We start from the raw sequence: 13690 nt of genomic DNA, 5'->3' as shown, positions 1-13690 counted from the left end.
GCCACTGCTCTTTCTACTGTATACTCTTAAGGGATTATTATAACAGAAGTAGAAATTATGTTGTAGCTTGCTATAGCGACTGCCAAGGTTCTGCTGTCATAGCAGTATTGTTATAAATGTACTTATTATAAAATTTACTTTTCACATTAACTTTCATCATAAAATATTTCTGAATGAAAAAGACAGCGTTATGTTAGAAAATATGGTACTGCTTCCCCCTACCTGATTATGGTAAATCAGTAAGCATTTACTGAATGCCTACTGTGTTCCAGGCACTGTGCTAAACACTGGGGATACAAAGATAGGCAAAAGATAGTCCTTGCTCTCAAGAAACTCACAGTCTAATTGGGGAGACAACATGCAAACAAGATAAGATAGGTAATCTCAAAGGGAAAACGCTAGTATTGAGGAGTACCTTAATGATCAACAGTTAGTCATCCTTTGACAGAAAATAGAATACTTCTTTCAGTGTCTCTATTTGGAAATATTTTAGATCAGACATGGAAAGGACCTTAGAAATTTATCTAGTCGATCCCTCTCATTTTACAGATGATAAAATGAGATTATGTCACTCATTCAAGGTCACACAGACACAAAGTTGGTAGAAACAGGATTCAAACTGAAACCCCATTACTACACAACTAGCACTCTTCACTATTGGAAGAATTTGTTTGTATCCTTTGTGCCTAGTGTGGTGCCAGGCACATAGTAGGAACTTATCCACTTCTTGAATTGACACTATTTCCTGAAATGTCATCACCCTAAAAATTGTCATCACCCTGAAAAGAGAAATGACCTTTGCTAGTTCAAAGAAAAGATTCTGTATGATGAGGAATCAGAAACAGGTTACTAGAAGCAGTAAATATTTGCAACCGATAGCAGGGAAACACATTGTGATATTTGGTGCAAAGGTTTAAATTGGATTTAATAGTGGTGCTTTGTCTCTGGATTCCTGAAATCTTTCATGAGTGTACCAGCTGGTAGTTAATGTGACTATTGGCAGGACATTTTCCTGAGGAAAGCAGCCTGTGGGATAGAGGGCATAAGTTATCTAACACTGCAAACTGCTGGGATTCCTGCCATCTTGGACTGGAGAGAAATTTGACAGAGCAAATAAGTTACCATGACTGTAATCTGGGACATATAGAAATGGTACCTTTGTTTAATTTGAGGTCATTCAAACAAAACTTGATAATAGAGAAATGATCACAGAAATATCTCTCTGGCTTGAGACAGTCTTTTTGTGTTGTTCAGTTGTTTCAGTTGTATCCAACTCTTTGTGAACCCATTTGGGGTTTTCTTGGCAAAGATACTAGAGTAGTTTGGCATTTCCTTCTCCAGCTCATTTTACACATGAAGAAACTGAAGCTAACAGTGTTAAGTGATTTGTCCAGGGTCACGCAGATAATAATTTTCCAAAGTCAGATTTGAACTCAGGTCTTTTCTTTGCCCAACACTCTATACACTGTTCCACCTAGTCTGAGGCAATATTGCTGGGGTAGAGACAGTTGGGACTATGTAGAGAGCAAAAAAGTTTTGGGAAGTTGTTCTTTCTAATTGAGTGCTAAATTAATAATATTTAGGTATGAAATATCAAATAATTTTCATTAGACCCAAAACAAAACTTTTTTTTTGTTTCTTTGGAAATACTTGTGTAAGTTTCTAGACTTGGCTTTAATTTGGTGATGCATATTGAAATGCCATTAAGGTCATCCCCAACAGGAAATTTCCACCAACTCTAATGTCTGGTGAATATCTGCGTGGAGTAATGAACCTCCTTCAGACTGTATTTAGGTTTTTCTTTTGAGCATTGGAAAAATGATTAACCAGCTGAAAGATACACACAGACAGAGCAATCACACAAGACAGACAGATTTTACTGCAGAATTTCTCTTGGACAAAACAGGACCATCCTGACAGCCAGAAGTCTTTGCTCAGGAAACTCAGGAAGGACTGCCTAATAACACTTGAAAATGTGAGCATGCTCCACAGATGTTTCTAAACGCAATTCTCAAATGGAAAAATACTCTATTCCCTGTGGTAGAATAGAATAGCAGAACTGGAAGCAATCTCAGTGGCATCTTTCCCCAATTCCTGGCAGGTTGCCTTCATTAGCCTGAAGGTAACATAATGTTTATCTTTTGCTGAATCTTTGATTACTTTTAAATCCTGAGTTCCGAATAAACTACCATTGAATTTATGCTCAAGGAACATCATGGGATAGCAAGTCCTTGATTATAAAGTTCATAGACCTGGAGGGGGAACTTAGATATCATCTTATTCAAACATCCTATTTTCTGAGGGGTGTACTGGCTGGCTCCATTGACAGGGACTAGCCTAAGGTCAAATAGAAAGTTTGTAACAAGAGAGGCAAGTTATGGCCCCAGTTCTGACTCTCATCTTGGTCATCATTCTACTAGTCCATGCTTCTTCTTTAAGAAAGAATTTATTTTAAAATAAAATTTACTGATGTCTTTCGTTGTGACATTGCCCAAATTTCTTATCCATACCTTGTCCCTCCCAAGGTCATCCTATATAACCAAAAAAATAAAAGAAAGAGAGGAAATGAAAAACTATTAACGAAATTGATCAATGGACCTCATATCTTTCCAAAGGACAATGGGGAGGTGGATTTTTTAATGGTTCTCCCTTGGGGCCATACTTTATTATTTTTCAATGTAATCCTTCACTTTCAATTGCTTCGTGGTGATTCTATCTATTTATATTGTAGCAATCATGTATATTGCTTTCTTGGTTCTGCTTAATTCACTCTGCATCAATTCATGTTAAGTCAAATTGAACTCTAAGGAAAAATGAAGTGCCCTGAGTTTTTTTCCCATTGTTGTCAATGAGTCTTATGTCATTTGAGACTAGGCACTAAAATAACAATTTTTGAATACTTTATTACAAGAATCCTGACAAATTTTTGTTTAAATCAGAGTTCTGCCTTTGCAAAAGAAAAAAAAGGTTTTAGAAGACAGAGATTAGAGGGATCTAGAGTGTATTTTTGGGAATACCCATACATAAAGAGTAGAATGCAGATGATGAACCTTGAAGGGCCACTGAGAATTGTTCTGACAGGTAGAAAGAAAACTACAATGTAACATTGTCAAGAAAACTCAGGAAGGAGAGAATATCCACAAGGAGGGAATGGTCAGCAATGTCAAACACTTCAGAGGTCAAGAAGGGAAGCCTGAAAAAAAGATAATTGGATTTAGCAACAAAGATTTAACTGGTGACCTTGCAAAAAAGCAATGTTAGTCAAGTGATGTGGAAGGAAGCCCAACTGCATGGGGCTGGGAAGTTAGTAGGAGGTAAAGAAGAGGATATAACAAGTGTAGCTAGTTTCTTCTAGGACTTTGGCTGTGAAAGAAGGGACAGAATTATAGCTTGAAGGAATGGTAAGATCAAATGAAGGATAGTTTTTTTTAAGAATAAGGGATATATGGGCTTGTTTGTAGACAGCAATGGAGATGCCAATAGATAAGATGTTGAAAACTAGAGTGAGGTAATGATTGAAAGGCCAAAGTCTTGGAGAAGATAGGATGGTACAAGATAAAGGGCATAAACAGAGGGATAAGAACCATTTCCAAATGAATAAATGGTCAAAAGGTACAAACAAACAGTTCTCAAAATAATTGCAAACTATTAACAAATATGAAATACTGATTCTAATCAATAATAGGAAATGTACAAATCAAAACAATAAAAATGGAAAGGTGACATAGAAATAGTTAATGTTAAGGAGGTTTTGGAATGACAGGCACACTAATACATTGTTGTTGGAGCTATGAATTTTAGTGATATCTTTTAATACCATCTTCATTTCACAGTATACCTTGATCACCCCCTTATTAACAAAGCCATCCATTACAACAAAAAATAAAAAGAAAGAGAAAATACACCAGTTAAACAAAACTAATTAACATAGCATACTGCTCCAAAAGAACAGTCAGTGTTTTACATCCATAATCCCCATCATCTAAAAAGAAATGGCAGAAGTTTTCCATAATTCCTAAAGGACCATACCACAAGTTTTTTATATGTATCTTTTCCCCAAACTCTGTCCTTTATATTAGGGGACTTCAACATAAATGTCAATGCCTCCCCAAACACTTTAACTTCCCAACTGTTCAATCTCTTCAATGTCCATGACCTCCTATTCCAACCCACTGAAACTATATTCCAGGATTACCACACCCTTTACCTTTTGATCACCTGCATGTGTTCTCCTTCAATGTTTAAAAATAAACAACAAAAACCCCAAAACATTCTGAAATCCCTTTGTTACATCATAGCCTCCTATCTTTCTTTCTCTCTCTGTGCCTTACCTTTCCTAAAGCCACTATTTGTCCCCACTAAGACCATTAATCCCTCTACCATTCAGTAGTATCCTAGGATATCATCGTCATTCTAAACTCACTTTCCTCCCTGCAAATATCCGACAGTTAATTATTTTAAATCTATGACATAATGTTGGAGGAAATCATGCTGAATAGGTTCACTACACATCTATGCTGTAGATTCTCCCTGAACAATTATATATCCCCTCCACCACATAGATGATGCCAAACTTTTTCCTCTTTTCTGAAGTCCCTCACATGATCTTCCTCTGCCCTGCCTGCAAGATGAGGGCTTTTATTTCATATTTTAATAATAAAGTAGAAGTTATTTGCTGTGACTGTTTTCTTTTCCCTGTCTTTATATCTTAAAACTTCTTGACATCATCCGTTATTCTCTTTGCTCTGGTATCTGATGAAGAGATGACTCTTTTTCCCTCATCCCAGCCTGTCTAGACTTTTCTAGCAGATTGCATCAATAACCAATTTCTCTCATCCCATAACTTATATCTTTCCCTATTTATTGGGTCCTTCTACATGCCTGCAAGTATACCTGTTTCTTCATTGCGGAAAAAATAAACTCATTAGACCTTAACGTCCCTTCAAACTATCATCCTAAATCTCTCTTCCCTTTCACAGTCTAACTTCTAGACAAACCTTTGTACTACCCTTGCCTCCACTTCTCTCAATTACTTTTCAATCATTTGTAGTTAAGGCCTCTGATCTCATCATATAACTTCAATTACTTTCTCCAAAGACAATGCTGGTCTCTTAGTTTCCAAATTTGCTGGCCTTTTCCGATTTCTCATCCTTGTTCATCTATTGGCAGAATTTAAAACTGATGTCCTCTTTCACCTCTTGGTTACTCTCTCCTTTTTGAATTATCATGATTCTTCTCTCTTTTGATTCTCCTTCAACTAAATGGCCCCTTTTGTTGCTTCATCATCCATATTATCCTCCCTGTGTTTTCCAAGACTCTAGGCTAAGCCTTTTCTATTTTGTCTCTTATGATCTCTTATTCTGTAATATCATTAATTCTTAGGTGTTTAATTATTATCTCTATTCAGATAACTTACAAATGTCATTCCTGAACTAAATTTGAACATCTTCACATGCCCATCAGATATTTCCAACTTGATGTTCTATAGACATCTCAATATGTCTAAAACTTCTCATTGTCTTTTACCCCTCTTTTCCAAAACTTTCCTATTCCTTTTGAGGATACCACCATTTTTTAGCATAAAACACAGTTGCAACCTTGGCAATATTTTTGACTCTTCACTTGCCCCATATATCCAATCAGTTGTGCAATCTTCTTGTTTCCACTTCCATAGTCTCTTTTGCATTTGTCCTACTCTCTGTACTGACTTAATAACCTCCTTAGTTCTAGCTCTTATCAACTTTCACCTGGGTTACTGAAAAAAGCATCCAAATTATGTTCCCTTTTCCATGTTTGTCCCCACTCCAATTTATTCACACAACTGCTGAAGTGATTTTTCTAAAGTACAATTCTAAGTATGTCACAATAAACTTCAATAGCTTCTCCTTGCCTATAAGATCAAATAGTTCTCCTGTATGACTTATGAAGCCTTTAATAACTTATCCTTCCAAAGTTTTTAACATATCATTTCCATTCATGTGCTTAACTGTACACTTAAATTGGCCTTTTTGCTGTCCTTCATATCTGACACACCATACTCCATTTCAGTGTCTTTATGCTGGTAATCTCCATTTCTGGAGTACATTTTTTCCTTATCTCCATCTCTTAGAATCCCTTATTTTCTTCATATATTTGCTAATACATCACCTTATACATGAAGATTCCCCTGATCATACCTACTAGTATGCCTCTCCAACCAATTTCCTTATATTTTACACATACTTTTATACATATATACATAATCATTTATACAAAGTATGTACTTATTTTTGCAGAAATTGTCTCTTCTGATAGAAAGAAATCTCCTTGAGGGTATGGGCACTATTTCATTTTTGCTTTTGTATCCCCAGAGTCTAGCACAGTGCTAGGCACATAGTAGGTGCTTAATAAATGCCCCTTGATTGTATCTTCAGTATTTCATTCTTATAAACTTCCCATTCTTATAAACTTGTGATTTCCTTTGCAAAATTTTAGTCCCCAGAATTCTACTTGCCCTTCCTTATAACTGAAATTTGTCCTCCCCAAATCTAGTGTTCAAGTCACACCACAGATACCTTCCTTCTCCTTTTTCTCTAATTTTATTTGCAAGAGTAAATTTTCTGCTATCTAGCATAGCTGATGATTGAATTGAAATGTATAATCAATTTTCAAAGATTTAGAATGTAGTAAAAAGTGTACAACACTGGGTTGAACCTAATTTAATCTTTCATAGATGATTCAAGAATTCTTCAATGCTTCAAGATCATGTCTACTATATCAACTGTTGTAGCTGTGCTGAAATAGTGGCTATTAAAGTGCTCTGGTTGACCAAATGAAAAGTGATGAGGCTTTCATCATACTGCCCTGATTTCATGTAAAGACACTAAACCTATCATATTCCTTTTTTAATTTGTACCTGGGAGGGGGTACAATAAAAACTGTAGTGAAGACAAGAAAAGTAGAAGGCAGGCTTCATAGAATGTCTGAATGATAGTCTTGAAATGCTATTTTTAACAACCAAAGGAAAAAAAATCTATAAAACACATAGCAACAACATGTAATAGAAAGAGTACCAAGCTCGGAGTTAGAAGGAATGGTTTTGAATCCCAATTCTGGCAGTAGTGAGATGCTTGACTCTGGGCAAGTCAAGTCATTTATATTTTTTGGAATGCAAACCTATTAGTTGATCTCTAAAATTCCTTCCAGTTCTAAAATCAATGTCATGCTAAGCTAAGGATTGTTAGTCCCTCTACAGCAATAAACTATCTCACTTTTCTTGTATTTTATAAAATGCTAACAAGAAAATCCAGAGCTGATGTCTATGAAAACATAGTGAAGAGATGTTGATGTTCAGGATTAGTATTGAAGTGTGTTATGACTCCATTCAAATTTCATTATTCCCAAGAAGACATGAGTGATAATTCTTCTTTTCTAAAAATGGTATTACTAGCATAGCTAGTGATACAGGGATTTTTTAAAATTTTGTTTCGAGTTAGGAGTAAGTTTTAGTCAAATGGTTTAGTTTCTATTGAAATTAGAATCTCGGAATTATCTTTTCAAAATGCTTTTGTTATTCATGGATTGATAAAGAAAAAATATGATGTTGCATAAATTTGGAAGCAAAGGAATATAAAAATATTTTTGAGATTTAAAACCCTATTTCCCAGTACTAAAGTAGTAATTTGCATTCCCATATTTCAGTAGCTCCAACAACACCATTTCAAAGCCTACCTCCCCTCAGATGTCAGTAAGAGCACCCCAGGATCCTAAGCCCTGAGAGATCTAAGAAGAGCAGTTTTCCCCTTACCCTCAGGTTATTGGTATTGTTCCCTCCCCTCCCCTCTGCATCTACAGCCAGTGAAGATCCAGAAGAGAAAATTCTTGGCAGTGAAATCATTCACACTATCAAGTGATTCAACATCAGGAAATAACACTGTAGAAGATGTATAACCATCTGCACTCAAGGCCTATTGGGTTATTCCCACTCAACTGGACCTTCCTATATATGTTGCTTTCCCCATTAGAATATGAGCACACTGAAAGGAGGAACTATCTTGCTTTTCTATTGTTGTCTCCAATGTTTAACATAGTGCTTTGATGTACTAAGAACTTGGGTTTCAGTGTTAGTTCTGGTTCTGAAAAATAAAGTCCAATAGGAATAATCTCCAGTGATCAGACTTTACCAAAACATTGCAATCTGATTCTGATTGGCCCTCAGGGGTCTAGTAGTATTTTATCTATCTTTATTTCATTTATTAATTCATTCATTCTTATGCAGGAAGTTAAAAGAAGCTCCAGTGTTTAATGCATACATAGGTTGGAATAGGTGTAAGCAACCTAGTCACTTTTAACTTATGCAAGTACTAGGCATAACATAGAAAACGGTAATTACATGTGCCTTATAATTTTTTAGGGAGAGTAAAATCTCTTACCTTTTATAGGATGTATTTATTTCAGCTCATCTAAGTACAGGTATGACATAAGTGTGGAGCTAAAAGTTAACGTACACACCCAAAAAAAATTTAAAAAAAAAAAGTTAACGTACACAAAAAAGATAAAATTTTGTTATATTTGAGTAAATTAATGAATGAAATGAATGCAAAAGAATTTATTCATTGCTCACTATAACACAATTTAGTGCTAAGACTACCAATGCAGAGGATGGTAGTCTTTATCCTCAAGGTGCTTATGATCTAATTGAGGGAGAAAAATATAGAGAGGAGGGGTAGCCAGGAAAGGGTGTTTTGGTCTGGAAAGTCACAGTGTTGAAGAATGGAATTCAAAGTTAGTAACACTGGATGCTAAATGCTAACCTAAAGAATATTTTATTGTAATTTTTAAAATAACATTTGTATGCCACATTTTTAGTGAAAATAGCAACAAGAGAAAGTTATTTTTACCATTTGTATTTTGTTCATCTTATTCCATTTAACTGGAAAAACAAAGCTTATGAAAAATTTATATTGTTGAGATTATGGTATGATTGCACTTGGTAGATTTGTTAAATTTGTGTGGAAAATATTATATCTGAAATATGCATAGAGTAGTAGCCAGTATCACTTTAAACAATGCTTACTTTATGAATTGGAAAGATAACTTGAAATATGTCAGGATTTGTCACTGGGAACTCCTTACATTTGTGTCTCAGGTAAATGCGAGGTCATGGGGGGCAAGTTTAGTTATTCAGAATCATTTACAGGCTTTTGAAATTATCCTGTTGGGTTTAGATATTTACTTTCCTCAGAAATTAAGTAAACAACTTTAGTTTAATAATTGGCTTTTCACTGAAATCTCACAAGGCCAAGAAAAGATAGGGTCAAGGAGACTGATGTGTTATCATTCAATGAGATAATGGTGTAAATGATGAATTTGGGTGTGGTTGTTCAGCTCAGTGGTGCTTCTGGCACACAGACAAATATTGAGAGGATCTCCAAGAGTAACTCAAATACACAACTAAACAAACAGCACTGTTTTTGAGTTGTAAAGAAACAGAATATTAGAGCTGGATCGTACCTTAGAGATCATTTAGTCCAATCACCTCATTTTATTGACAAAGAACATGAGGACCAGAAACCCAAGGTCACATGCATGGGCAGGAGAAGAGTGAAGACTGGAATCTGAGTGTATGGTTTCCTTCACTGTATTCTCAAAATCAGTTTGGTCCAAAGGCCAAATTTGCACTTCACGTACCGAAGCACGAGGAGGAAGAAAGTGAAGGGACATTTCTCCTGGCTACTCAGGGACCTGAGAACAATTAGAACTGCATTTTATTTGCCATATCCCATCTCTACAAAAGATTCACAACACTAATTAAAATGAGTATTTCTACAAATTCTAGAGCTCGTTCATAGAAGTTATATAAAAATTAGCATTATAGAATTTTTGAGTTACCCTCCAGGAAAGGACTTTACATTATCTAATTCCAATTCTATTCTAACTGGATCATAAATGCTATTTATAATATATCTCCCAGGTGATCAACTGGTCTTTGATTGCCACCCAATCCCTCCTCTGCTTCCACCCTCCTCCCTTCACCACACACACACATATCACAGTATCAGGGAATTCAGTACCTCCCTAAGATAACTGGTTCCATTTAATTGTTAAGAAGTTTTCTTTATGTTGAGCCCAAATATGTGTTCTTACAACCATACCTTTTGGTCCTGGTTATGACCTCTTGGACCAAGTAAAAAAATCTATCCCATAAGGATTCTCTGACCTATGACATCTAAAGGTGTTGGCACCTCTTATAATATATGTAAGTCAAAAGGATTAAGGAAAAATTCTGTTTGCAGTATCAAGGACAAAACTGTTACTCTCACCAGTACAGTAGTATACGGTGGGACAATCTTGTCCCTGTGTCTATTAATGGATTCTAAAATGACATTTCATCTTTGCCTTGTCAGGTCACTTTGATTATTCAAATTAAGCTTTCAGTCCTCAAAATACCCTAGGTCTTTTCTAAATCAATCAATAAACATTTATTAAGCACCTACTATGTGCCAGGCACTATGCTAAGTGCTAAAGTTACAAAAAAAATATAAGCAAAAGGCAGTCCTACCCTCAAGGAGTTTAACATCTAACTGGAGAGACATATGTCTATGAATATACAAAGCAAACTATTTACAGGATAAATAGGAAATAATTAACAGAAGGAAACATTAGAAATAAGAGAGGTTGTAGAAAGCTTCCAGTAAAAGATAAAATTTTAGTTGGAACTTAAAGGAAACCAAAGAGCACAGTAGTCAGAGCATAGGAGGGAGGGTGCTCTAGACAAGAAAGCCAGAGAAAATGCTTAGAGTACGGAGATAGAGTTTTTTGTTTGCTTGTTGTTGTTGGGTGGTATTTTTTTTCATGGAACAGGCAGGAGGCCAATGTCATTGGATAGAAGAGTATATGGTAGAAAGAAAGGCGTAAGAAGACTGGAAAGGTGGGATAGGGTGAGGTTATGAAAGGTTTTGAATACCAAATAGAGCATTTTGTATTTGATCCTGGAAGCAATGAGGAGACAGTGGAGTTTATTGAATTAGGTGCACATAAATGGACCTGAGTTTTAGGAAAATCACTTTAGTGGCTGAATGGAGTTGATAGAAAGCTGGCCTTTAATCTAGGAAGATTCAAGTACCACCTCTGATACGTATTGATACTGTGACCCTAAACAAGTCACTCAACCCCTCAGTGATCTAGGCTGCTCTCTAAGACTAAGATTAGCAGAGGTGACCACCTGCATTGGTAGAGGAAGTTTCCTCCTATGAGATTTTCCTATATCAATGAAATGAAAGGTCTAATTCTTATCTCTTGAGGATAGAACTCATTAGCCCTATGCAGAAAGGAAATGAACTTAGTTAGACATGGACATTTCTTTAAAGTAGCTAATATTCATATAGTATGTTAAGGTTCACAAATCATATTTGCAAATTATACCCATGATCTCTTTTGATCCTGGTAGTGATCAATACCTCAATTATTTAGTTTGGACTTAGATCTGAATCCTGTATCTACCACTTACTTGTGTAACTTTGGGCAGATCATTTAATCTTGGTAATCTCAGCTTCTTCCTGTGTAAAATGAGGAGTCAAACTCAAATATTAATGAATTCCTGTGAGTTGCATATTGACTCAGAAAACCACAATATAACATCATCTATGTTATGTTGTATTTTTATTTACTTTATTAAACATTTCCCAATTCTGGTTTGACCTTGAGGACTTTGGAGGCCACCACATCCTGAGCCTTGACTTTGACACATCTGGATTAAACAACTGCTAAAGTTTCTTCTGACTCTAAATTCACAGTCCTATATGTCTATGGTTTGGAATATAAATTGATCTAGATAGTGGAATTTTCTAGATCACTCAAGGGTAATTCTACAAGTACTTTAAGTTTTTCTGACATTGTACTGCTTGGTTGCCAGAAATTCATAGGTCCTAATTAAGTAGTCCATACCCTGAGGAGCTGTGAGTTCCTGTGAGGAAGCTGTGAGGAAAATTTGTAAGAAATTGTGACTTGCCTTGGAGTACATGGTCATTGTATGTTAGAGGTGTGAGTAGAACCAAGGTCTTCCTGGCTCTGAAGCCAGCACTCTATCCACTATATCACACTGCCTTAAGATTTACAGAATTCTTTACATATTATTGTTGTTACTGAGTTGTTTTCAGTTGTGTCCAACCCTTTGTGACCCCCATCTGGGGCTTTCTTGACAAAGATACTGGAGTGGTTTGACATTTCTTTCCCAGCTCATTTTATAGGTGAAGAAACTGAAACAAACAGTAAGTGACTTGCCCAGGGTCTCATAGCTAGTAAATGTTTGAGTTCCAATTTGAACTCACAAAGATGAATCTTCCTGACTCTAGGCCCTGCATTCTATCCACTGCATCACCTAGCTTTCTCTACATACACTGTTTAATTTGATCCTCATAATAAGCCCTGTGAGATAGGTGCTATTATTATCCTTATCTAACAGATTAGAAAACTAGGATTCAGAGAGGCTAGGTGTGTGTCACCCGTAAGATTTGAATCTATAGCATTTTATACAATGTGACATATTGTTCATCTGTTTTGTTCATGTTAGTGTACATAAATAGAATAAAATAGTCACCCCCTCTTTAAATGCTGACAATATTTTCCTGTAAGTTCTGAGACCATTTTTATTAAGTATCAAGTATGTTACTAGAAGGAAAACACATTTTTGGAAGAAAAGAATGGCACAGATGTTTTGATGATCACAATTAGAGAGGACACATATACATGAGCAGAAACACTATGCAGTTTATCCTTCCCTAGTTTTATGCTCCTGAAATTCTCTATCACTCTCCTGTGTCTGAGAGAAAATTGGCTGTTATAATCACCCACAGCTATTCTGTTGTCATATCCTGACAGTTACTTCCAGCAAAATATTACCATTAGATTACTCTCTCCCCTCCCCACCCCACCTACAAATGCCTAGAGGGTTGTAAAAAAAAGTTAGGGATTTGCAAGGGTCACCATTGCTTATGGTCATCACTGTGATGAATCACAAACTACAACATGGTAGTCATACTGAGGATATTTCTGAAACTATTCTTGATTTTCTACATTCTTTTTTGTTTTTACTTCAAAAAAAATCAAAGAGATATTTGAACAGAAATTGACATCGTTGTATTAGAGCCAAATTTCTAATTTCAAAATGCTTTGGATTTTATTTCAAAAGGCAGGTCATTTCATATTACTTTAAGATGAAGTCCAGTCAAAGTATTTTATCTGTTAAAAATAGCCTGAAATCCCACTACATGAGAACAATTTGGAAAATCCCTAATCCAAAGTCCAAGTTTTACAAGGAAGTGAAACTCAGAAAGTATTTGGTCATCCTGCCTTGCCTCCAACACAATGTCAAAGTCCGTTGTCCACCACCCTTTGCAGTTCTAAGAAAAATGGAAACTTTGAGCAAATAGTTCCCTTTTTTTTGGTTGAATCAGTGGCCAATTGATTAAACCAATATGCAAACTAGATTGGGCTCCCAGAAAGAGGATGGCTATATCTGCCCCTCAGAGTCCTAGGAGTACCCATAAGGAGTTGGACTCATTTTTTTCTCATGCTATTGGCTGGAAACCCCATTCTGATATTTTCTCCCCAATATTTATCATTAGTTAAATTATATCACCTTATCAATATTATTGATTGACACCTTACCAACATTTGCCCCATCAACATCAATTGACTTTTTATAAAGGGA

This window comes from Trichosurus vulpecula, chromosome 7 (genome assembly GCF_011100635.1).
Source record: "Trichosurus vulpecula isolate mTriVul1 chromosome 7, mTriVul1.pri, whole genome shotgun sequence".
NCBI lineage: Eukaryota > Metazoa > Chordata > Mammalia > Diprotodontia > Phalangeridae > Trichosurus > Trichosurus vulpecula.
This window is presented reverse-complemented; position numbering follows the sequence as displayed.